General features: G+C 39.0%; 5 non-coding genes across 5 annotated transcripts; all 5 read right to left on the bottom strand.

The window, feature by feature from the left end:
* Positions 1-7,164: 7,164 nt before the first annotated feature.
* On the bottom strand, positions 7,165-7,281 carry LOC136004521 (U5 spliceosomal RNA). The gene has a single exon (XR_010608519.1). It is a non-coding gene; the product is annotated as a U5 spliceosomal RNA (small nuclear RNA).
* A 3,093-nt stretch (positions 7,282-10,374) lies between these two features.
* On the bottom strand, positions 10,375-10,491 carry LOC136004520 (U5 spliceosomal RNA). The gene has a single exon (XR_010608518.1). It is a non-coding gene; the product is annotated as a U5 spliceosomal RNA (small nuclear RNA).
* A 4,589-nt stretch (positions 10,492-15,080) lies between these two features.
* Positions 15,081-15,197, bottom strand: LOC136004518 (U5 spliceosomal RNA). The gene has a single exon (XR_010608517.1). It is a non-coding gene; the product is annotated as a U5 spliceosomal RNA (small nuclear RNA).
* Positions 15,198-19,837: 4,640 nt separating this feature from the next.
* Positions 19,838-19,954, bottom strand: LOC136004517 (U5 spliceosomal RNA). Its single transcript, XR_010608516.1, has one exon. It is a non-coding gene; the product is annotated as a U5 spliceosomal RNA (small nuclear RNA).
* Positions 19,955-26,399: 6,445 nt separating this feature from the next.
* LOC136004516 (U5 spliceosomal RNA) lies at positions 26,400-26,516 on the bottom strand. Its single transcript, XR_010608515.1, has one exon. It is a non-coding gene; the product is annotated as a U5 spliceosomal RNA (small nuclear RNA).
* Between the last annotated feature and the right edge of the window lie 217 nt (positions 26,517-26,733).

The raw sequence follows: 26,733 nt of genomic DNA, 5'->3' as shown, positions 1-26,733 counted from the left end.
CATTTATGCACACCTCTAACCCTTTTGAAGCCATCTTTGGGCATTCCTAAACCATTTTTGCACATATCTAACCCTTTAGAAGTTATCTTTGGCCATTTCTAAGCCGTTTTTGCACACCTCTGACACTTTTCAAGCCCTCTTAGGCGATTTCTAACCCAGATTTTCTGTTTTTTCACCCTTTTCAAGCCATCTTTGTCCATATCTAACTCATTTTTGCACATCTCCAATCCTTTTCAAGCCATCTTTGGCCATTTCTAAACATTTTTTGCACATATCTAACCCTTTTGAAGCTAACTTTGGCCATTTCTAATCCATTTTTGCACATCTCTAATCATTTTGAAGCCATCTTTGGCCATTTCTATACCACTTTTGCACATCTCTATCTGTCTTGAAGCCACCTTTGGCCATTTCTAAACCATTTTTGAACATCTCTAACCCTTTTGAAGCTATCTTTGGCAATTTCTAACCCATTTTTGCACACCTCTAACCCTTTTAAGACAACTTTGGCCATTTCTAACCAGTTTTTGCACACCTCTAACACTTGTGTAGACATCTTTGTCCATTTCTAACCCGTTTTTGCACACCTCTTACACTTTTCAAGCCCTCTTAGGCATTTTCTAACTCAGATTTTCGGTTTTCTCACCCTTTCGAAGCCATCTTTGGCCATTTCTAACCCTTTTTTGCACATCTCTATCTCTTTTGAAGCCAAATTTCACTATTTATATCCCTTATTTGCACATCTCTATCGCTTTCAAAGCCATCTTTGGCCATTTTTAATCATTTTTGCACATCTCTACGATTTCATAAGCCGTCTTTGGCCATTTCTAACTTTTTTTTGCCCGTTTCTAGACATTTCAGTGCATTTCTGGCCAATTCTAAACCATTTTTGCACATCTGTTCCCGTTTTTGCACGTCTCTAACCCTTTTGATGACATTTTTGGCCATTTCTAACCCATTTTTGCACATCTCTAACCCTTTTGAAGCCATCTTTGGCCATTTGAAACCCTTTTTTGCACACCTCTAACCCTGTTGAAGCCAAATTTGGCATTTTATAAACCATTTATGCACACCTCTAACCCTTTTGAAGCCATCTTTGGGCATTCCTAAACCATTTTTGCACATATCTAACCCTTTAGAAGTTATCTTTGGCCATTTCTAAGCCGTTTTTGCACACCTCTGACACTTTTCAAGCCCTCTTAGGCGATTTCTAACCCAGATTTTCTGTTTTTTCACCCTTTTCAAGCCATCTTTGTCCATATCTAACTCATTTTTGCACATCTCCAATCCTTTTCAAGCCATCTTTGGCCATTTCTAAACATTTTTTGCACATATCTAACCCTTTTGAAGCTAACTTTGGCCATTTCTAATCCATTTTTGCACATCTCTAATCATTTTGAAGCCATCTTTGGCCATTTCTATACTACTTTTGCACATCTCTATCTGTCTTGAAGCCACCTTTGGCCATTTCTAACCTATTTTTGCACACCTCTAACCCTTTTAAGCCAACTTTGGCCATTTCTAACCCGTTTTTGCACACCTCTAACCCTTTTGAGCCATCTTTGGCCATTTCAAACCCATTTTTGCACACCTCTAACCCTTTTGAAGCCACCTTTAGCATTTTCTAACCCATTTTTGCGCATGTCTAACCCTTCTTAATCCATCTTTGGCCATTTCTAACCCATTTTTGCACACCTCTTACAGTTTTCAAGCCCGCTTAGGCGATTTCTAACCCAGATTTTCTGTTATCTCACCCTTTTAAGCCAACTTTCGCCATTTCTAACCCTTTTTTGCACATCTCTATCTCTTTTGAAGCCAACTTTGGCCATTTCAAACCAGTTTTTTTACACATCTGTACTCCTCTTTAGGTCATGTTTATTTCTAACCCTTTTTTGCACGTCTCTAACCCTTTTGAAGCTACCTTTAGCCATTTCTAAACCATTTTTGCACACCTCTAACCCTATTGAAGCCAACTTTGGCCATTTTTTACCCATTTTTGCACATCTCTAACCCTTTTGAAGCCAACTTTGGCCATTTCTAAACCATTTTTGTACACCTCTAACACTTTTTGAGCCATCTTTGCGCATTTCTAACCCATTTTTGCACACCTCGAACCCTTTTGAAGCTGTTTGGCCATTTCAAACCAGGTTTTGCACATCTGTATTCCTTTTAAAGCCATCTTTGTTTCTAACCCATTTTCGCACGTCTCTAACCGATTTTAAGGCATCTTTTCCCATTTCTAACCCATTTTTGCACATCGCTTACCCTTTTGAAGCAGTCTTTGTACATTTCAAACCAGTTTTTTTACACATCTGCACTCCTTTCTAGGTCATCTTTATTTCTAACCCACTTTGCACACCTCTATTCCCTTGTGAAGACATCTTCGGCCATTTCTAAACCATTTTTGCACTCCTCTTACACTTTTCAAGCACTCCTAGGCAAATTCTAACCCTTTTTTGCACATCTCCAACCCCTTTGAAGCCATCTTTGGCGATTTCTAACCCATTTTTGCACATCTCTAACCCTTTTGAAGCCATCTTTGGCCATTTGAAACCCTTTTTTGCACACCTCTAACCCTGTTGAAGCCAAATTTGGCATTTTATAAACCATTTATGCACACCTCTAACCCTTTTGAAGCCATCTTTGGGCATTCCTAAACCATTTTTGCACATATCTAACCCTTTAGAAGTTATCTTTGGCCATTTCTAAGCCGTTTTTGCACACCTCTGACACTTTTCAAGCCCTCTTAGGCGATTTCTAACCCAGATTTTCTGTTTTTTCACCCTTTTCAAGCCATCTTTGTCCATATCTAACTCATTTTTGCACATCTCCAATCCTTTTCAAGCCATCTTTGGCCATTTCTAAACATTTTTTGCACATATCTAACCCTTTTGAAGCTAACTTTGGCCATTTCTAATCCATTTTTGCACATCTCTAATCATTTTGAAGCCATCTTTGGCCATTTCTATACCACTTTTGCACATCTCTATCTGTCTTGAAGCCACCTTTGGCCATTTCTAACCCATTTTTGCACACCTCTAACCCTTTTAAGCCAACTTTGGCCATTTCAAACCCATTTTTGCACACCTCTAACCCTTTTGAAGCCACCTTTAGCATTTTCTAACCCATATTTGCGCATGTCTAACCCTTCTTAATCCATCTTTGGCCATTTCTAACCCATTTTTGCACACCTCTTACAGTTTTCAAGCCCGCTTAGGCGATTTCTAACCCAGATTTTCTGTTATCTCACCCTTTTAAGCCAACTTTCGCCATTTCTAACCCTTTTTTGCACATCTCTATCTCTTTTGAAGCCAACTTTGGCCATTTCAAACCAGTTTTTTTACACATCTGTACTCCTCTTTAGGTCATCTTTATTTCTAACCCATTTTTGCACGTCTCTGACCCTTTTGAAGCTACCTTTAGCCATTTCTAAACCATTTTTGCACATCTCTAACCCAATTGAAGCCAACTGGCCATTTTTTACCCATTTTTGCACATCTCTAACCCTTTTGAAGCCAACTTTGGCCATTTCTAAACCATTTTTGTACACCTCTAGCACTTTTTGAGCCATCTTTGCGCATTTCTAACCCATTTTTGCACACCTCGAACCCTTTTGAAGCTGTTTGGCCATTTCAAACCAGTTTTTGCACATCTGTATTCCTTTTTAAGCCATCTTTGTTTCTAACCCATTTTCGCACGTCTCTAACCGATTTTAAGGCATCTTTTCCCATTTCTAACCCATTTTTGCACATCACTTACCCTTTTGAAGCCATCTTTGGCCATTTGAAACCCTTTTTTGCACACCTCTAACCCTGTTGAAGCCAAATTTGGCATTTTATAAACCATTTATGCACACCTCTAACCCTTTTGAAGCCATCTTTGGGCATTCCTAAACCATTTTTGCACATATCTAACCCTTTAGAAGTTATCTTTGGCCATTTCTAAGCCGTTTTTGCACACCTCTGACACTTTTCAAGCCCTCTTAGGCGATTTCTAACCCAGATTTTCTGTTTTTTCACCCTTTTCAAGCCATCTTTGTCCATATCTAACTCATTTTTGCACATCTCCAATCCTTTTCAAGCCATCTTTGGCCATTTCTAAACATTTTTTGCACATATCTAACCCTTTTGAAGCTAACTTTGGCCATTTCTAATCCATTTTTGCACATCTCTAATCATTTTGAAGCCATCTTTGGCCATTTCTATACCACTTTTGCACATCTCTATCTGTCTTGAAGCCACCTTTGGCCATTTCTAACCTATTTTTGCACACCTCTAACCCTTTTAAGCCAACTTTGGCCATTTCTAACCCATTTTTGCACACCTCTAACCCTTTTGAGCCATCTTTGGCCATTTCAAACCCATTTTTGCACACCTCTAACCCTTTTGAAGCCACCTTTAGCATTTTCTAACCCATATTTGCGCATGTCTAACCCTTCTTAATCCATCTTTGGCCATTTCTAACCCATTTTTGCACACCTCTTACAGTTTTCAAGCCCGCTTAGGCGATTTCTAACCCAGATTTTCTGTTATCTCACCCTTTTAAGCCAACTTTCGCCATTTCTAACCCTTTTTTGCACATCTCTATCTCTTTTGAAGCCAACTTTGGCCATTTCAAACCAGTTTTTTTACACATCTGTACTCCTCTTTAGGTCATCTTTATTTCTAACCCATTTTTGCACGTCTCTGACCCTTTTGAAGCTACCTTTAGCCATTTCTAAACCATTTTTTGCACATCTCTAACCCTATTGAAGCCAACTTTGGCCATTTTTTACCCATTTTTGCACATCTCTAACCCTTTTGAAGCCAACTTTGGCCATTTCTAAACCATTTTTGTACACCTCTAGCACTTTTTGAGCCATCTTTGCGCATTTCTAACCCATTTTTGCACACCTCGAACCCTTTTGAAGCTGTTTGGCCATTTCAAACCAGTTTTTGCACATCTGTATTCCTTTTTAAGCCATCTTTGTTTCTAACCCATTTTCGCACGTCTCTAACCGATTTTAAGGCATCTTTTCCCATTTCTAACCCATTTTTGCACATCAATTACCCTTTTGAAGCCATCTTTGGCCATTTGAAACCCTTTTTTGCACACCTCTAACCCTGTTGAAGCCAAATTTGGCATTTTATAAGCCATTTATGCACACCTCTAACCCTTTTGAAGCCATCTTTGGGCATTCCTAAACCATTTTTGCACATATCTAACCCTTTAGAAGTTATCTTTGGCCATTTCTAAGCCGTTTTTGCACACCTCTGACACTTTTCAAGCCCTCTTAGGCGATTTCTAACCCAGATTTTCTGTTTTTTCACCCTTTTCAAGCCATCTTTGTCCATATCTAACTCATTTTTGCACATCTCCAATCCTTTTCAAGCCATCTTTGGCCATTTCTAAACATTTTTTGCACATATCTAACCCTTTTGAAGCTAACTTTGGCCATTTCTAATCCATTTTTGCACATCTCTAATCATTTTGAAGCCATCTTTGGCCATTTCTATACCACTTTTGCACATCTCTATCTGTCTTGAAGCCACCTTTGGCCATTTCTAACCTATTTTTGCACACCTCTAACCCTTTTAAGCCAACTTTGGCCATTTCTAACCCATTTTTGCACACCTCTAACCCTTTTGAGCCATCTTTGGCCATTTCAAACCCATTTTTGCACACCTCTAACCCTTTTGAAGCCACCTTTAGCATTTTCTAACCCATATTTGCGCATGTCTAACCCTTCTTAATCCATCTTTGGCCATTTCTAACCCATTTTTGCACACCTCTTACAGTTTTCAAGCCCGCTTAGGCGATTTCTAACCCAGATTTTCTGTTATCTCACCCTTTTAAGCCAACTTTCGCCATTTCTAACCCTTTTTTGCACATCTCTATCTCTTTTGAAGCCAACTTTGGCCATTTCAAACCAGTTTTTTTACACATCTGTACTCCTCTTTAGGTCATCTTTATTTCTAACCCATTTTTGCACGTCTCTGACCCTTTTGAAGCTACCTTTAGCCATTTCTAAACCATTTTTGCACATCTCTAACCCTATTGAAGCCAACTTTGGCCATTTTTTTACCCATTTTTGCACATCTCTAACCCTTTTGAAGCCAACTTTGGCCATTTCTAAACCATTTTTGTACACCTCTAGCACTTTTTGAGCCATCTTTGCGCATTTCTAACCCATTTTTGCACACCTCGAACCCTTTTGAAGCTGTTTGGCCATTTCAAACCAGTTTTTGCACATCTGTATTCCTTTTTAAGCCATCTTTGTTTCTAACCCATTTTCGCACGTCTCTAACCGATTTTAAGGCATCTTTTCCCATTTCTAACCCATTTTTGCACATCAATTACCCTTTTGAAGCCATCTTTGGCCATTTGAAACCCTTTTTTGCACACCTCTAACCCTGTTGAAGCCAAATTTGGCATTTTATAAACCATTTATGCACACCTCTAACCCTTTTGAAGCCATCTTTGGGCATTCCTAAACCATTTTTGCACATATCTAACCCTTTAGAAGTTATCTTTGGCCATTTCTAAGCCGTTTTTGCACACCTCTGACACTTTTCAAGCCCTCTTAGGCGATTTCTAACCCAGATTTTCTGTTTTTTCACCCTTTTCAAGCCATCTTTGTCCATATCTAACTCATTTTTGCACATCTCCAATCCTTTTCAAGCCATCTTTGGCCATTTCTAAACATTTTTTGCACATATCTAACCCTTTTGAAGCTAACTTTGGCCATTTCTAATCCATTTTTGCACATCTCTAATCATTTTGAAGCCATCTTTGGCCATTTCTATACCACTTTTGCACACCTCTATCTGTCTTGAAGCCACCTTTGGCCATTTCTAAACCATTTTTGAACATCTCTAACCCTTTTGAAGCTAAACCATTTTTGCTCATCTGTACTCCTTTTTAAGCTATCTTTAGCCATTTCTAAACGTTTTTTGCTCTTCTCTAACCCATTTTTGCCCGTTTCTAGATATTTCAGTGCATTTCTGTCCAAATCTAAACCATTTTTGCACATCTGTTCCCTGTTTTGCACATCTCTAACCCTTTTGAAGCCATTTTTGGCCATTTCTGACCCGTTTTTGCACAACTCTAAACTTTTGAATCCATCTTTGGCCGTTACAAACCCGTTTTTCACAGAATCCCAAGGGTTGGAAGGGACCTCAAAAGATCATCTAGTCCAACCCCCAAAAATAAAAAATAAACCTCGACACTCGTGCTTGTTCTTCTCCACGGAAATCTTTAGTAAAAGGCGAAAGATTTATGCGGTCTGAAGAGAAACCAGAGTATTTTTTTGCACATCAACACATATATTTTTGCACATCACTTACCCTTGTTAAGCCATCTTTGGTGGCTTTATCTAACCCTTTAGAAGCTATCTTTGGCCATTTCTAAGCCGTTTTTGCACACCTCTGACACTTTTCAAGCCCTCTTAGGCGATTTCTAACCCAGATTTTCTGTTTTTTCACCCTTTTCAAGCCATCTTTGTCCATATCTAACTCATTTTTGCACATCTCCAATCCTTTTCAAGCCATCTTTGGCCATTTCTAAACATTTTTTGCACATATCTAACCCTTTTGAAGCTAACTTTGGCCATTTCTAATCCATTTTTGCACATCTCTAATCATTTTGAAGCCATCTTTGGCCATTTCTATACCACTTTTGCACATCTCTATCTGTCTTGAAGCCACCTTTGGCCATTTCTAAACCATTTTTGAACATCTCGAACCCTTTTGAAGCTATCTTTGGCAATTTCTAACCCATTTTTGCACACCTCTAACCCTTTTAAGCCAACTTTGGCCATTTCTAACCAGTTTTTGCACACCTCTAACACTTGTGTAGACATCTTTGTCCATTTCCAACCCGTTTTTGCACACCTCTTACACTTTTCAAGCCCTCTTAGGCATTTTCTAACTCAGATTTTCGGTTTTCTCACCCTTTCGAAGCCATCTTTGGCCATTTCTAACCCTTTTTTGCACATCTCTATCTCTTTTGAAGCCAAATTTCACTATTTATATCCCTTATTTGCACATCTCTATCGCTTTCAAAGCCATCTTTGGCCATTTTTAATCATTTTTGCACATCTCTACGATTTCATAAGCCGTCTTTGGCCATTTCTAACTTTTTTTTGCCCGTTTCTAGACATTTCAGTGCATTTCTGGCCAATTCGAAACCATTTTTGCACATCTGTTCCCGTTTTTGCACATCTCTAACCCTTTTGATGACATTTTTGGCCATTTCTAACCCATTTTTGCACATCTCTAACCCTTTTGAAGCCATCTTTGGCCATTTGAAACCCTTTTTTGCACACCTCTAACCCTGTTGAAGCCAAATTTGGCATTTTATAAACCATTTATGCACACCTCTAACCCTTTTGAAGCCATCTTTGGGCATTCCTAAACCATTTTTGCACATATCTAACCCTTTAGAAGTTATCTTTGGCCATTTCTAAGCCGTTTTTGCACACCTCTGACACTTTTCAAGCCCTCTTAGGCGATTTCTAACCCAGATTTTCTGTTTTTTCACCCTTTTCAAGCCATCTTTGTCCATATCTAACTCATTTTTGCACATCTCCAATCCTTTTCAAGCCATCTTTGGCCATTTCTAAACATTTTTTGCACATATCTAACCCTTTTGAAGCTAACTTTGGCCATTTCTAATCCATTTTTGCACATCTCTAATCATTTTGAAGCCATCTTTGGCCATTTCTATACCACTTTTGCGCATCTCTATCTGTCTTGAAGCCACCTTTGGCCATTTCTAACCTATTTTTGCACACCTCTAACCCTTTTAAGCCAACTTTGGCCATTTCTAACCCGTTTTTGCACACCTCTAACCCTTTTGAGCCATCTTTGGCCATTTCAAACCCATTTTTGCACACCTCTAACCCTTTTGAAGCCACCTTTAGCATTTTCTAACCCATTTTTGCGCATGTCTAACCCTTCTTAATCCATCTTTGGCCATTTCTAACCCATTTTTGCACACCTCTTACAGTTTTCAAGCCCGCTTAGGCGATTTCTAACCCAGATTTTCTGTTATCTCACCCTTTTAAGCCAACTTTCGCCATTTCTAACCCTTTTTTGCACATCTCTATCTCTTTTGAAGCCAACTTTGGCCATTTCAAACCAGTTTTTTTACACATCTGTACTCCTCTTTAGGTCATCTTTATTTCTAACCCATTTTTGCACGTCTCTGACCCTTTTGAAGCTACCTTTAGCCATTTCTAAACCATTTTTGCACATCTCTAACCCTATTGAAGCCAACTTTGGCCATTTTTTACCCATTTTTGCACATCTCTAACCCTTTTGAAGCCAACTTTGGCCATTTCTAAACCATTTTTGTACACCTCTAGCACTTTTTGAGCCATCTTTGCGCATTTCTAACCCATTTTTGCACACCTCGAACCCTTTTGAAGCTGTTTGGCCATTTCAAACCAGTTTTTGCACATCTGTATTCCTTTTTAAGCCATCTTTGTTTCTAACCCATTTTCGCACGTCTCTAACCAATTTTAAGGCATCTTTTCCCATTTCTAACCCATTTTTGCACATCAATTACCCTTTTGAAGCCATCTTTGGCCATTTGAAACCCTTTTTTGCACACCTCTAACCCTGTTGAAGCCAAATTTGGCATTTTATAAACCATTTATGCACACCTCTAACCCTTTTGAAGCCATCTTTGGGCATTCCTAAACCATTTTTGCACATATCTAACCCTTTAGAAGTTATCTTTGGCCATTTCTAAGCCGTTTTTGCACACCTCTGACACTTTTCAAGCCCTCTTAGGCGATTTCTAACCCAGATTTTCTGTTTTTTCACCCTTTTCAAGCCATCTTTGTCCATATCTAACTCATTTTTGCACATCTCCAATCCTTTTCAAGCCATCTTTGGCCATTTCTAAACATTTTTTGCACATATCTAACCCTTTTGAAGCTAACTTTGGCCATTTCTAATCCATTTTTGCACATCTCTAATCATTTTGAAGCCATCTTTGGCCATTTCTATACCACTTTTGCACACCTCTATCTGTCTTGAAGCCACCTTTGGCCATTTCTAAACCATTTTTGAACATCTCTAACCCTTTTGAAGCTAAACCATTTTTGCTCATCTGTACTCCTTTTTAAGCTATCTTTAGCCATTTCTAAACGTTTTTTGCTCTTCTCTAACCCATTTTTGCCCGTTTCTAGATATTTCAGTGCATTTCTGTCCAAATCTAAACCATTTTTGCACATCTGTTCCCTGTTTTGCACATCTCTAACCCTTTTGAAGCCATTTTTGGCCATTTCTGACCCGTTTTTGCACAACTCTAAACTTTTGAATCCATCTTTGGCCGTTACAAACCCGTTTTTCACAGAATCCCAAGGGTTGGAAGGGACCTCAAAAGATCATCTAGTCCAACCCCCAAAAATAAAAAATAAACCTCGACACTCGTGCTTGTTCTTCTCCACGGAAATCTTTAGTAAAAGGCGAAAGATTTATGCGGTCTGAAGAGAAACCAGAGTATTTTTTTGCACATCAACAGATATATTTTTGCACATCACTTACCCTTGTTAAGCCATCTTTGGTGGCTTTATCTAACCCTTTAGAAGCTATCTTTGGCCATTTCTAAGCCGTTTTTGCACACCTCTGACACTTTTCAAGCCCTCTTAGGCGATTTCTAACCCAGATTTTCTGTTTTTTCACCCTTTTCAAGCCATCTTTGTCCATATCTAACTCATTTTTGCACATCTCCAATCCTTTTCAAGCCATCTTTGGCCATTTCTAAACATTTTTTGCACATATCTAACCCTTTTGAAGCTAACTTTGGCCATTTCTAATCCATTTTTGCACATCTCTAATCATTTTGAAGCCATCTTTGGCCATTTCTATACCACTTTTGCACATCTCTATCTGTCTTGAAGCCACCTTTGGCCATTTCTAAACCATTTTTGAACATCTCGAACCCTTTTGAAGCTATCTTTGGCAATTTCTAACCCATTTTTGCACACCTCTAACCCTTTTAAGCCAACTTTGGCCATTTCTAACCAGTTTTTGCACACCTCTAACACTTGTGTAGACATCTTTGTCCATTTCCAACCCGTTTTTGCACACCTCTTACACTTTTCAAGCCCTCTTAGGCATTTTCTAACTCAGATTTTCGGTTTTCTCACCCTTTCGAAGCCATCTTTGGCCATTTCTAACCCTTTTTTGCACATCTCTATCTCTTTTGAAGCCAAATTTCACTATTTATATCCCTTATTTGCACATCTCTATCGCTTTCAAAGCCATCTTTGGCCATTTTTAATCATTTTTGCACATCTCTACGATTTCATAAGCCGTCTTTGGCCATTTCTAACTTTTTTTTGCCCGTTTCTAGACATTTCAGTGCATTTCTGGCCAATTCTAAACCATTTTTGCACATCTGTTCCCGTTTTTGCACATCTCTAACCCTTTTGATGACATTTTTGGCCATTTCTAACCCATTTTTGCACATCTCTAACCCTTTTGAAGCCATCTTTGGCCATTTGAAACCCTTTTTTGCACACCTCTAACCCTGTTGAAGCCAAATTTGGCATTTTATAAACCATTTATGCACACCTCTAACCCTTTTGAAGCCATCTTTGGGCATTCCTAAACCATTTTTGCACATATCTAACCCTTTAGAAGTTATCTTTGGCCATTTCTAAGCCGTTTTTGCACACCTCTGACACTTTTCAAGCCCTCTTAGGCGATTTCTAACCCAGATTTTCTGTTTTTTCACCCTTTTCAAGCCATCTTTGTCCATATCTAACTCATTTTTGCACATCTCCAATCCTTTTCAAGCCATCTTTGGCCATTTCTAAACATTTTTTGCACATATCTAACCCTTTTGAAGCTAACTTTGGCCATTTCTAATCCATTTTTGCACATCTCTAATCATTTTGAAGCCATCTTTGGCCATTTCTATACCACTTTTGCGCATCTCTATCTGTCTTGAAGCCACCTTTGGCCATTTCTAACCTATTTTTGCACACCTCTAACCCTTTTAAGCCAACTTTGGCCATTTCTAACCCGTTTTTGCACACCTCTAACCCTTTTGAGCCAACTTTGGCCATTTCAAACCCATTTTTGCACACCTCTAACCCTTTTGAAGCCACCTTTAGCATTTTCTAACCCATTTTTGCGCATGTCTAACCCTTCTTAATCCATCTTTGGCCATTTCTAACCCATTTTTGCACACCTCTTACAGTTTTCAAGCCCGCTTAGGCGATTTCTAACCCAGATTTTCTGTTATCTCACCCTTTTAAGCCAACTTTCGCCATTTCTAACCCTTTTTTGCACATCTCTATCTCTTTTGAAGCCAACTTTGGCCATTTCAAACCAGTTTTTTTACACATCTGTACTCCTCTTTAGGTCATCTTTATTTCTAACCCATTTTTGCACGTCTCTGACCCTTTTGAAGCTACCTTTAGCCATTTCTAAACCATTTTTGCACACCTCTAACCCTATTGAAGCCAACTTTGGCCATTTTTTACCCATTTTTGCACATCTCTAACCCTTTTGAAGCCAACTTTGGCCATTTCTAAACCATTTTTGTACACCTCTAGCACTTTTTGAGCCATCTTTGCGCGTTTCTAACCCATTTTTGCACACCTCGAACCCTTTTGAAGCTGTTTGGCCATTTCAAACCAGTTTTTGCACATCTGTATTCCTTTTTAAGCCATCTTTGTTTCTAACCCATTTTCGCACGTCTCTAACCGATTTTAAGGCATCTTTTCCCATTTCTAACCCATTTTTGCACATCACTTACCCTTTTGAAGCCATCTTTGGCCATTTGAAACCCTTTTTTGCACACCTCTAACCCTGTTGAAGCCAAATTTGGCATTTTATAAACCATTTATGCACACCTCTAACCCTTTTGAAGCCATCTTTGGGCATTCCTAAACCATTTTTGCACATATCTAACCCTTTAGAAGTTATCTTTGGCCATTTCTAAGCCGTTTTTGCACACCTCTGACACTTTTCAAGCCCTCTTAGGCGATTTCTAACCCAGATTTTCTGTTTTTTCACCCTTTTCAAGCCATCTTTGTCCATATCTAACTCATTTTTGCACATCTCCAATCCTTTTCAAGCCATCTTTGGCCATTTCTAAACATTTTTTGCACATATCTAACCCTTTTGAAGCTAACTTTGGCCATTTCTAATCCATTTTTGCACATCTCTAATCATTTTGAAGCCATCTTTGGCCATTTCTATACCACTTTTGCACATCTCTATCTGTCTTGAAGCCACCTTTGGCCATTTCTAACCCATTTTTGCACACCTCTAACCCTTTTAAGCCAACTTTGGCCATTTCAAACCCATTTTTGCACACCTCTAACCCTTTTGAAGCCACCTTTAGCATTTTCTAACCCATTTTTGCGCATGTCTAACCCTTCTTAATCCATCTTTGGCCATTTCTAACCCATTTTTGCACACCTCTTACAGTTTTCAAGCCCGCTTAGGCGATTTCTAACCCAGATTTTCTGTTATCTCACCCTTTTAAGCCAACTTTCGCCATTTCTAACCCTTTTTTGCACATCTCTATCTCTTTTGAAGCCAACTTTGGCCATTTCAAACCAGTTTTTTTACACATCTGTACTCCTCTTTAGGTCATCTTTATTTCTAACCCATTTTTGCACGTCTCTAACCCTTCTGAAGCTACCTTTGGCCATTTCTAAACCATTTTTGCACACCTCTAACCCTATTGAAGCCAACTTTGGCCATTTTTTACCCATTTTTGCACATCTCTAACCCTTTTGAAGCCAACTTTGGCCATTTCTAAACCATTTTTGTACACCTCTAACACTTTTTGAGCCATCTTTGCGCGTTTCTAACCCATTTTTGCACACCTCGAACCCTTTTGAAGCTGTTTGGCCATTTCAAACCAGGTTTTGCACATCTGTATTCCTTTTTAAGCCATCTTTGTTTCTAACCCATTTTCGCACGTCTCTAACCGATTTTAAGGCATCTTTTCCCATTTCTAACCCATTTTTGCACATCGCTTACCCTTTTGAAGCAGTCTTTGTACATTTCAAACCAGTTTTTTTACACATCTGCACTCCTTTCTAGGTCATCTTTATTTCTAACCCACTTTGCACACCTCTATTCCCTTGTGAAGACATCTTCGGCCATTTCTAAACCATTTTTGCACTCCTCTTACACTTTTCAAGCACTCCTAGGCAAATTCTAACCCTTTTTTGCACATCTCCAACCCCTTTGAAGCCATCTTTGGCGATTTCTAACCCATTTTTGCACATCTCTAACCCTTTTGAAGCCATCTTTGGCCATTTGAAACCCTTTTTTGCACACCTCTAACCCTGTTGAAGCCAAATTTGGCATTTTATAAACCATTTATGCACACCTCTAACCCTTTTGAAGCCATCTTTGGGCATTCCTAAACCATTTTTGCACATATCTAACCCTTTAGAAGTTATCTTTGGCCATTTCTAAGCCGTTTTTGCACACCTCTGACACTTTTCCAGCCCTCTTAGGCGATTTCTAACCCAGATTTTCTGTTTTTTCACCCTTTTCAAGCCATCTTTGTCCATATCTAACTCATTTTTGCACATCTCCAATCCTTTTCAAGCCATCTTTGGCCATTTCTAAACATTTTTTGCACATATCTAACCCTTTTGAAGCTAACTTTGGCCATTTCTAATCCATTTTTGCACATCTCTAATCATTTTGAAGCCATCTTTGGCCATTTCTATACCACTTTTGCACACCTCTATCTGTCTTGAAGCCACCTTTGGCCATTTCTAAACCATTTTTGAACATCTCTAACCCTTTTGAAGCTAAACCATTTTTGCTCATCTGTACTCCTTTTTAAGCTATCTTTAGCCATTTCTAAACGTTTTTTGCTCTTCTCTAACCCATTTTTGCCCGTTTCTAGATATTTCAGTGCATTTCTGTCCAAATCTAAACCATTTTTGCACATCTGTTCCCTGTTTTGCACATCTCTAACCCTTTTGAAGCCATTTTTGGCCATTTCTGACCCGTTTTTGCACAACTCTAAACTTTTGAATCCATCTTTGGCCGTTACAAACCCGTTTTTCACAGAATCCCAAGGGTTGGAAGGGACCTCAAAAGATCATCTAGTCCAACCCCCAAAAATAAAAAATAAACCTCGACACTCGTGCTTGTTCTTCTCCACGGAAATCTTTAGTAAAAGGCGAAAGATTTATGCGGTCTGAAGAGAAACCAGAGTATTTTTTTGCACATCAACAGATATATTTTTGCACATCACTTACCCTTGTTAAGCCATCTTTGGTGGCTTTATCTAACCCTTTAGAAGCTATCTTTGGCCATTTCTAAGCTGTTTTTGCACACCTCTGACACTTTTCAAGCCCTCTTAGGCGATTTCTAACCCAGATTTTCTGTTTTTTCACCCTTTTCAAGCCATCTTTGTCCATATCTAACTCATTTTTGCACATCTCCAATCCTTTTCAAGCCATCTTTGGCCATTTCTAAACATTTTTTGCACATATCTAACCCTTTTGAAGCTAACTTTGGCCATTTCTAATCCATTTTTGCACATCTCTAATCATTTTGAAGCCATCTTTGACCATTTCTATACCACTTTTGCACATCTCTATCTGTCTTGAAGCCACCTTTGGCCATTTCTAAACCATTTTTGAACATCTCTAACCCTTTTGAAGCTATCTTTGGCAATTTCTAACCCATTTTTGCACACCTCTAACCCTTTTAAGCCAACTTTGGCCATTTCTAACCAGTTTTTGCACACCTCTAACACTTGTGTCGACATCTTTGTCCATTTCCAACCCGTTTTTGCACACCTCTTACACTTTTCAAGCCCTCTTAGGCATTTTCTAACTCAGATTTTCGGTTTTCTCACCCTTTCGAAGCCATCTTTGGCCATTTCTAACCCTTTTTTGCACATCTCTATCTCTTTTGAAGCCAAATTTCACTATTTATATCCCTTATTTGCACATCTCTATCGCTTTCAAAGCCATCTTTGGCCATTTTTAATCATTTTTGCACATCTCTACGATTTCATAAGCCGTCTTTGGCCATTTCTAACTTTTTTTTGCCCGTTTCTAGACATTTCAGTGCATTTCTGGCCAATTCTAAACCATTTTTGCACATCTGTTCCCGTTTTTGCACATCTCTAACCCTTTTGATGACATTTTTGGCCATTTCTAACCCATTTTTGCACATCTCTAACCCTTTTGAAGCCATCTTTGGCCATTTGAAACCCTTTTTTGCACACCTCTAACCCTGTTGAAGCCAAATTTGGCATTTTATAAACCATTTATGCACACCTCTAACCCTTTTGAAGCCATCTTTGGGCATTCCTAAACCATTTTTGCACATATCTAACCCTTTAGAAGTTATCTTTGGCCATTTCTAAGCCGTTTTTGCACACCTCTGACACTTTTCAAGCCCTCTTAGGCGATTTCTAACCCAGATTTTCTGTTTTTTCACCCTTTTCAAGCCATCTTTGTCCATATCTAACTCATTTTTGCACATCTCCAATCCTTTTCAAGCCATCTTTGGCCATTTCTAAACATTTTTTGCACATATCTAACCCTTTTGAAGCTAACTTTGGCCATTTCTAATCCATTTTTGCACATCTCTAATCATTTTGAAGCCATCTTTGGCCATTTCTATACCACTTTTGCGCATCTCTATCTGTCTTGAAGCCACCTTTGGCCATTTCTAACCTATTTTTGCACACCTCTAACCCTTTTAAGCCAACTTTGGCCATTTCTAACCCGTTTTTGCACACCTCTAACCCTTTTGAGCCATCTTTGGCCATTTCAAACCCATTTTTGCACACCTCTAACCCTTTTGAAGCCACCTTTAGCATTTTCTAACCCATTTTTGCGCATGTCTAACCCTTCTTAATCCATCTTTGGCCATTTCTAACCCATTTTTGCACACCTCTTACAGTTTTCAAGCCCGCTTAGGCGATTTCTAACCCAGATTTTCTGTTATCTCACCCTTTTAAGCCAACTTTCGCCATTTCTAACCCTTTTTTGCACATCTCTATCTCTTTTGAAGCCAACTTTGGCCATTTCAAACCAGTTTTTTTACACATCTGTACTCCTCTTTAGGTCATCTTTATTTCTAACCCATTTTTGCACGTCTCTGACCCTTTTGAAGCTACCTTTGGCCATTTCTAAACCATTTTTGCACATCTCTAACCCTATTGAAGCCAACTTTGGCCATTTTTTACCCATTTTTGCACATCTCTAACCCTTTTGAAGCCAACTTTGGCCATTTCTAAACCATTTTTGTACACCTCTAGCACTTTTTGAGCCATCTTTGCGCATTTCTAACCCATTTTTGCACACCTCGAACCCTTTTGAAGCTGTTTGGCCATTTCAAACCAGTTTTTGCACATCTGTATTCCTTTTTAAGCCATCTTTGTTTCTAACCCATTTTCGCACGTCTCTAACCGATTTTAAGGCATCTTTTCCCATTTCTAACCCATTTTTGCACATCACTTACCCTTTTGAAGCCATCTTTGGCCATTTGAAACCCTTTTTTGCACACCTCTAACCCTGTTGAAGCCAAATTTGGCATTTTATAAACCATTTATGCACACCTCTAACCCTTTTGAAGCCATCTTTGGGCATTCCTAAACCATTTTTGCACATATCTAACCCTTTAGAAGTTATCTTTGGCCATTTCTAAGCCGTTTTTGCACACCTCTGACACTTTTCAAGCCCTCTTAGGCGATTTCTAACCCAGATTTTCTGTTTTTTCACCCTTTTCAAGCCATCTTTGTCCATATCTAACTCATTTTTGCACATCTCCAATCCTTTTCAAGCCATCTTTGGCCATTTCTAAACATTTTTTGCACATATCTAACCCTTTTGAAGCTAACTTTGGCCATTTCTAATCCATTTTTGCACATCTCTAATCATTTTGAAGCCATCTTTGGCCATTTCTATACCACTTTTGCGCATCTCTATCTGTCTTGAAGCCACCTTTGGCCATTTCTAACCTATTTTTGCACACCTCTAACCCTTTTAAGCCAACTTTGGCCATTTCTAACCCGTTTTTGCACACCTCTAACCCTTTTGAGCCATCTTTGGCCATTTCAAACCCATTTTTGCACACCTCTAACCCTTTTGAAGCCACCTTTAGCATTTTCTAACCCATTTTTGCGCATGTCTAACCCTTCTTAATCCATCTTTGGCCATTTATAACCCATTTTTGCACACCTCTTACTGTTTTCAAGCCCGCTTAGGCGATTTCTAACCCAAATTTTCTGTTATCTCACCCTTTTAAGCCAACTTTCGCCATTTCTAACCCTTTTTTGCACATCTCTATCTCTTTTGAAGCCAACTTTGGCCATTTCAAACCAGTTTTTTTACACATCTGTACTCCTCTTTAGGTCATCTTTATTTCTAACCCATTTTTGCACGTCTCTAACCCTTCTGAAGCTACCTTTGGCCATTTCTAAACCATTTTTGCACACCTCTAACCCTATTGAAGCCAACTTTGGCCATTTTTTACCCATTTTTTCACATCTCTAACCCTTTTGAAGCCAACTTTGGCCATTTCTAAACCATTTTTGTACACCTCTAACACTTTTTGAGCCATCTTTGCACGTTTCTAACCCATTTTTGCACACCTCGAACCCTTTTGAAGCTGTTTGGCCATTTCAAACCAGGTTTTGCACATCTGTATTCCTTTTTAAGCCATCTTTGTTTCTAACCCATTTTCGCACGTCTCTAAACGATTTTAAGGCATCTTTTCCCATTTCTAACCCATTTTTGCACATCGCTTACCCTTTTGAAGCAGTCTTTGTACATTTCAAACCAGTTTTTTTACACATCTGCACTCCTTTCTAGGTCATCTTTATTTCTAACCCACTTTGCACACCTCTATTCCCTTGTGAAGACATCTTCGGCCATTTCTAAACCATTTTTGCACTCCTCTTACACTTTTCAAGCACTCCTAGGCAAATTCTAACCCTTTTTTGCACATCTCCAACCCCTTTGAAGCCATCTTTGGCGATTTCTAACCCATTTTTGCACATCTCTAACCCTTTTGAAGCCATCTTTGGCCATTTGAAACCCTTTTTTGCACACCTCTAACCCTGTTGAAGCCAAATTTGGCATTTTATAAACCATTTATGCACACCTCTAACCCTTTTGAAGCCATCTTTGGGCATTCCTAAACCATTTTTGCACATATCTAACCCTTTAGAAGTTATCTTTGGCCATTTCTAAGCCGTTTTTGCACACCTCTGACACTTTTCAAGCCCTCTTAGGCGATTTCTAACCCAGATTTTCTGTTTTTTCACCCTTTTCAAGCCATCTTTGTCCATATCTAACTCATTTTTGCACATCTCCAATCCTTTTCAAGCCATCTTTGGCCATTTCTAAACATTTTTTGCACATATCTAACCCTTTTGAAGCTAACTTTGGCCATTTCTAATCCATTTTTGCACATCTCTAATCATTTTGAAGCCATCTTTGGCCATTTCTATACCACTTTTGCACACCTCTATCTGTCTTGAAGCCACCTTTGGCCATTTCTAAACCATTTTTGAACATCTCTAACCCTTTTGAAGCTAAACCATTTTTGCTCATCTGTACTCCTTTTTAAGCTATCTTTAGCCATTTCTAAACGTTTTTTGCTCTTCTCTAACCCATTTTTGCCCGTTTCTAGATATTTCAGTGCATTTCTGTCCAAATCTAAACCATTTTTGCACATCTGTTCCCTGTTTTGCACATCTCTAACCCTTTTGAAGCCATTTTTGGCCATTTCTGACCCGTTTTTGCACAACTCTAAACTTTTGAATCCATCTTTGGCCGTTACAAACCCGTTTTTCACAGAATCCCAAGGGTTGGAAGGGACCTCAAAAGATCATCTAGTCCAACCCCCAAAAATAAAAAATAAACCTCGACACTCGTGCTTGTTCTTCTCCACGGAAATCTTTAGTAAAAGGCGAAAGATTTATGCGGTCTGAAGAGAAACCAGAGTATTTTTTTGCACATCAACAGATATATTTTTGCACATCACTTACCCTTGTTAAGCCATCTTTGGTGGCTTTATCTAACCCTTTAGAAGCTATCTTTGGCCATTTCTAAGCCGTTTTTGCACACCTCTGACACTTTTCAAGCCCTCTTAGGCGATTTCTAACCCAGATTTTCTGTTTTTTCACCCTTTTCAAGCCATCTTTGTCCATATCTAACTCATTTTTGCACATCTCCAATCCTTTTCAAGCCATCTTTGGCCATTTCTAAACATTTTTTGCACATATCTAACCCTTTTGAAGCTAACTTTGGCCATTTCTAATCCATTTTTGCACATCTCTAATCATTTTGAAGCCATCTTTGACCATTTCTATACCACTTTTGCACATCTCTATCTGTCTTGAAGCCACCTTTGGCCATTTCTAAACCATTTTTGAACATCTCGAACCCTTTTGAAGCTATCTTTGGCAATTTCTAACCCATTTTTGCACACCTCTAACCCTTTTAAGCCAACTTTGGCCATTTCTAACCAGTTTTTGCACACCTCTAACACTTGTGTCGACATCTTTGTCCATTTCCAACCCGTTTTTGCACACCTCTTACACTTTTCAAGCCCTCTTAGGCATTTTCTAACTCAGATTTTCGGTTTTCTCACCCTTTCGAAGCCATCTTTGGCCATTTCTAACCCTTTTTTGCACATCTCTATCTCTTTTGAAGCCAAATTTCACTATTTATATCCCTTATTTGCACATCTCTATCGCTTTCAAAGCCATCTTTGGCCATTTTTAATCATTTTTGCACATCTCTACGATTTCATAAGCCGTCTTTGGCCATTTCTAACTTTTTTTTGCCCGTTTCTAGACATTTCAGTGCATTTCTGGCCAATTCTAAACCATTTTTGCACATCTGTTCCCGTTTTTGCACATCTCTAACCCTTTTGATGACATTTTTGGCCATTTCTAACCCATTTTTGCACATCAATTACCCTTTTGAAGCCATCTTTGGCCATTTGAAACCCTTTTTTGCACACCTCTAACCCTGTTGAAGCCAAATTTGGCATTTTATAAACCATTTATGCACACCTCTAACCCTTTTGAAGCCATCTTTGGGCATTCCTAAACCATTTTTGCACATATCTAACCCTTTAGAAGTTATCTTTGGCCATTTCTAAGCCGTTTTTGCACACCTCTGACACTTTTCAAGCCCTCTTAGGCGATTTCTAACCCAGATTTTCTGTTTTTTCACCCTTTTCAAGCCATCTTTGTCCATATCTAACTCATTTTTGCACATCTCCAATCCTTTTCAAGCCATCTTTGGCCATTTCTAAACATTTTTTGCACATATCTAACCCTTTTGAAGCTAACTTTGGCCATTTCTAATCCATTTTTGCACATCTCTAATCATTTTGAAGCCATCTTTGGCCATTTCTATACCACTTTTGCGCATCTCTATCTGTCTTGAAGCCACCTTTGGCCATTTCTAACCTATTTTTGCACACCTCTAACCCTTTTAAGCCAACTTTGGCCATTTCTAACCCGTTTTTGCACACCCCTAACCCTTTTGAGCCATCTTTGGCCATTTCAAACCCATTTTTGCACACCTCTAACCCTTTTGAAGCCACCTTTAGCATTTTCTAACCCATTTTTGCGCATGTCTAACCCTTCTTAATCCATCTTTGGCCATTTCTAACCCATTTTTGCACACCTCTTACTGTTTTCAAGCCCGCTTAGGCGATTTCTAACCCAAATTTTCTGTTATCTCACCCTTTTAAGCCAACTTTCGCCATTTCTAACCCTTTTTTGCACATCTCTATCTCTTTTGAAGCCAACTTTGGCCATTTCAAACCAGTTTTTTTACACATCTGTACTCCTCTTTAGGTCATCTTTATTTCTAACCCATTTTTGCACGTCTCTAACCCTTCTGAAGCTACCTTTGGCCATTTCTAAACCATTTTTGCACACCTCTAACCCTATTGAAGCCAACTTTGGCCATTTTTTACCCATTTTTGCACATCTCTAACCCTTTTGAAGCCAACTTTGGCCATTTCTAAACCATTTTTGTACACCTCTAACACTTTTTGAGCCATCTTTGCGCGTTTCTAACCCATTTTTGCACACCTCGAACCCTTTTGAAGCTGTTTGGCCATTTCAAACCAGGTTTTGCACATCTGTATTCCTTTTTAAGCCATCTTTGTTTCTAACCCATTTTCGCACGTCTCCAACCGATTTTAAGGCATCTTTTCCCATTTCTAACCCATTTTTGCACATCGCTTACCCTTTTGAAGCAGTCTTTGTACATTTCAAACCAGTTTTTTTACACATCTGCACTCCTTTCTAGGTCATCTTTATTTCTAACCCACTTTGCACACCTCTATTCCCTTGTGAAGACATCTTCGGCCATTTCTAAACCATTTTTGCACTCCTCTTACACTTTTCAAGCACTCCTAGGCAAATTCTAACCCTTTTTTGCACATCTCCAACCCCTTTGAAGCCATCTTTGGCGATTTCTAACCCATTTTTGCACATCTCTAACCCTTTTGAAGCCATCTTTGGCCATTTGAAACCCTTTTTTGCACACCTCTAACCCTGTTGAAGCCAAATTTGGCATTTTATAAACCATTTATGCACACCTCTAACCCTTTTGAAGCCATCTTTGGGCATTCCTAAACCATTTTTGCACATATCTAACCCTTTAGAAGTTATCTTTGGCCATTTCTAAGCCGTTTTTGCACACCTCTGACACTTTTCAAGCCCTCTTAGGCGATTTCTAACCCAGATTTTCTGTTTTTTCACCCTTTTCAAGCCATCTTTGTCCATATCTAACTCATTTTTGCACATCTCCAATCCTTTTCAAGCCATCTTTGGCCATTTCTAAACATTTTTTGCACATATCTAACCCTTTTGAAGCTAACTTTGGCCATTTCTAATCCATTTTTGCACATCTCTAATCATTTTGAAGCCATCTTTGGCCATTTCTATACCACTTTTGCGCATCTCTATCTGTCTTGAAGCCACCTTTGGCCATTTCTAACCTATTTTTGCACACCTCTAACCCTTTTAAGCCAACTTTGGCCATTTCTAACCCGTTTTTGCACACCTCTAACCCTTTTGAGCCATCTTTGGCCATTTCAAACCCATTTTTGCACACCTCTAACCCTTTTGAAGCCACCTTTAGCATTTTCTAACCCATTTTTGCGCATGTCTAACCCTTCTTAATCCATCTTTGGCCATTTATAACCCATTTTTGCACACCTCTTACTGTTTTCAAGCCCGCTTAGGCGATTTCTAACCCAAATTTTCTGTTATCTCACCCTTTTAAGCCAACTTTCGCCATTTCTAACCCTTTTTTGCACATCTCTATCTCTTTTGAAGCCAACTTTGGCCATTTCAAACCAGTTTTTTTACACATCTGTACTCCTCTTTAGGTCATCTTTATTTCTAACCCATTTTTGCACGTCTCTAACCCTTCTGAAGCTACCTTTGGCCATTTCTAAACCATTTTTGCACACCTCTAACCCTATTGAAGCCAACTTTGGCCATTTTTTACCCATTTTTGCACATCTCTAACCCTTTTGAAGCCAACTTTGGCCATTTCTAAACCATTTTTGTACACCTCTAACACTTTTTGAGCCATCTTTGCGCGTTTCTAACCCATTTTTGCACACCTCGAACCCTTTTGAAGCTGTTTGGCCATTTCAAACCAGGTTTTGCACATCTGTATTCCTTTTTAAGCCATCTTTGTTTCTAACCCATTTTCGCACGTCTCCAACCGATTTTAAGGCATCTTTTCCCATTTCTAACCCATTTTTGCACATCGCTTACCCTTTTGAAGCAGTCTTTGTACATTTCAAACCAGTTTTTTTACACATCTGCACTCCTTTCTAGGTCATCTTTATTTCTAACCCACTTTGCACACCTCTATTCCCTTGTGAAGACATCTTCGGCCATTTCTAAACCATTTTTGCACTCCTCTTACACTTTTCAAGCACTCCTAGGCAAATTCTAACCCTTTTTTGCACATCTCCAACCCCTTTGAAGCCATCTTTGGCGATTTCTAACCCATTTTTGCACATCTCTAACCCTTTTGAAGCCATCTTTGGCCATTTGAAACCCTTTTTTGCACACCTCTAACCCTGTTGAAGCCAAATTTGGCATTTTATAAACCATTTATGCACACCTCTAACCCTTTTGAAGCCATCTTTGGGCATTCCTAAACCATTTTTGCACATATCTAACCCTTTAGAAGTTATCTTTGGCCATTTCTAAGCCGTTTTTGCACACCTCTGACACTTTTCAAGCCCTCTTAGGCGATTTCTAACCCAGATTTTCTGTTTTTTCACCCTTTTCAAGCCATCTTTGTCCATATCTAACTCATTTTTGCACATCTCCAATCCTTTTCAAGCCATCTTTGGCCATTTCTAAACATTTTTTGCACATATCTAACCCTTTTGAAGCTAACTTTGGCCATTTCTAATCCATTTTTGCACATCTCTAATCATTTTGAAGCCATCTTTGGCCATTTCTATACCACTTTTGCGCATCTCTATCTGTCTTGAAGCCACCTTTGGCCATTTCTAACCTATTTTTGCACACCTCTAACCCTTTTAAGCCAACTTTGGCCATTTCTAACCCGTTTTTGCACACCTCTAACCCTTTTGAGCCATCTTTGGCCATTTCAAACCCATTTTTGCACACCTCTAACCCTTTTGAAGCCACCTTTAGCATTTTCTAACCCATTTTTGCGCATGTCTAACCCTTCTTAATCCATCTTTGGCCATTTCTAACCCATTTTTGCACACCTCTTACAGTTTTCAAGCCCGCTTAGGCGATTTCTAACCCAGATTTTCTGTTATCTCACCCTTTTAAGCCAACTTTCGCCATTTCTAACCCTTTTTTGCACATCTCTATCTCTTTTGAAGCCAACTTTGGCCATTTCAAACCAGTTTTTTTACACATCTGTACTCCTCTTTAGGTCATCTTTATTTCTAACCCATTTTTGCACGTCTCTAACCCTTCTGAAGCTACCTTTGGCCATTTCTAAACCATTTTTGCACACCTCTAACCCTATTGAAGCCAACTTTGGCCATTTTTTACCCATTTTTGCACATCTCTAACCCTTTTGAAGCCAACTTTGGCCATTTCTAAACCATTTTTGTACACCTCTAACACTTTTTGAGCCATCTTTGCGCGTTTCTAACCCATTTTTGCACACCTCGAACCCTTTTGAAGCTGTTTGGCCATTTCAAACCAGGTTTTGCACATCTGTATTCCTTTTTAAGCCATCTTTGTTTCTAACCCATTTTCGCACGTCTCTAACCGATTTTAAGGCATCTTTTCCCATTTCTAACCCATTTTTGCACATCGCTTACCCTTTTGAAGCAGTCTTTGTACATTTCAAACCAGTTTTTTTACACATCTGCACTCCTTTCTAGGTCATCTTTATTTCTAACCCACTTTGCACACCTCTATTCCCTTGTGAAGACATCTTCGGCCATTTCTAAACCATTTTTGCACTCCTCTTACACTTTTCAAGCACTCCTAGGCAAATTCTAACCCTTTTTTGCACATCTCCAACCCCTTTGAAGCCATCTTTGGCGATTTCTAACCCATTTTTGCACATCTCTAACCCTTTTGAAGCCATCTTTGGCCATTTGAAACCCTTTTTTGCACACCTCTAACCCTGTTGAAGCCAAATTTGGCATTTTATAAACCATTTATGCACACCTCTAACCCTTTTGAAGCCATCTTTGGGCATTCCTAAACCATTTTTGCACATATCTAACCCTTTAGAAGTTATCTTTGGCCATTTCTAAGCCGTTTTTGCACACCTCTGACACTTTTCAAGCCCTCTTAGGCGATTTCTAACCCAGATTTTCTGTTTTTTCACCCTTTTCAAGCCATCTTTGTCCATATCTAACTCATTTTTGCACATCTCCAATCCTTTTCAAGCCATCTTTGGCCATTTCTAAACATTTTTTGCACATATCTAACCCTTTTGAAGCTAACTTTGGCCATTTCTAATCCATTTTTGCACATCTCTAATCATTTTGAAGCCATCTTTGGCCATTTCTATACCACTTTTGCACACCTCTATCTGTCTTGAAGCCACCTTTGGCCATTTCTAAACCATTTTTGAACATCTCTAACCCTTTTGAAGCTAAACCATTTTTGCTCATCTGTACTCCTTTTTAAGCTATCTTTAGCCATTTCTAAACGTTTTTTGCTCTTCTCTAACCCATTTTTGCCCGTTTCTAGATATTTCAGTGCATTTCTGTCCAAATCTAAACCATTTTTGCACATCTGTTCCCTGTTTTGCACATCTCTAACCCTTTTGAAGCCATTTTTGGCCATTTCTGACCCGTTTTTGCACAACTCTAAACTTTTGAATCCATCTTTGGCCGTTACAAACCCGTTTTTCACAGAATCCCAAGGGTTGGAAGGGACCTCAAAAGATCATCTAGTCCAACCCCCAAAAATAAAAAATAAACCTCGACACTCGTGCTTGTTCTTCTCCACGGAAATCTTTAGTAAAAGGCGAAAGATTTATGCGGTCTGAAGAGAAACCAGAGTATTTTTTTGCACATCAACAGATATATTTTTGCACATCACTTACCCTTGTTAAGCCATCTTTGGTGGCTTTATCTAACCCTTTAGAAGCTATCTTTGGCCATTTCTAAGCCGTTTTTGCACACCTCTGACACTTTTCAAGCCCTCTTAGGCGATTTCTAACCCAGATTTTCTGTTTTTTCACCCTTTTCAAGCCATCTTTGTCCATATCTAACTCATTTT

Source organism: Lathamus discolor, chromosome W, assembly GCF_037157495.1.
Source record: "Lathamus discolor isolate bLatDis1 chromosome W, bLatDis1.hap1, whole genome shotgun sequence".
Taxonomy (NCBI): domain Eukaryota; kingdom Metazoa; phylum Chordata; class Aves; order Psittaciformes; family Psittacidae; genus Lathamus; species Lathamus discolor.
Note: the sequence above shows the minus strand (reverse complement) of the source record. Positions and strands in the feature narration are given on the sequence as shown.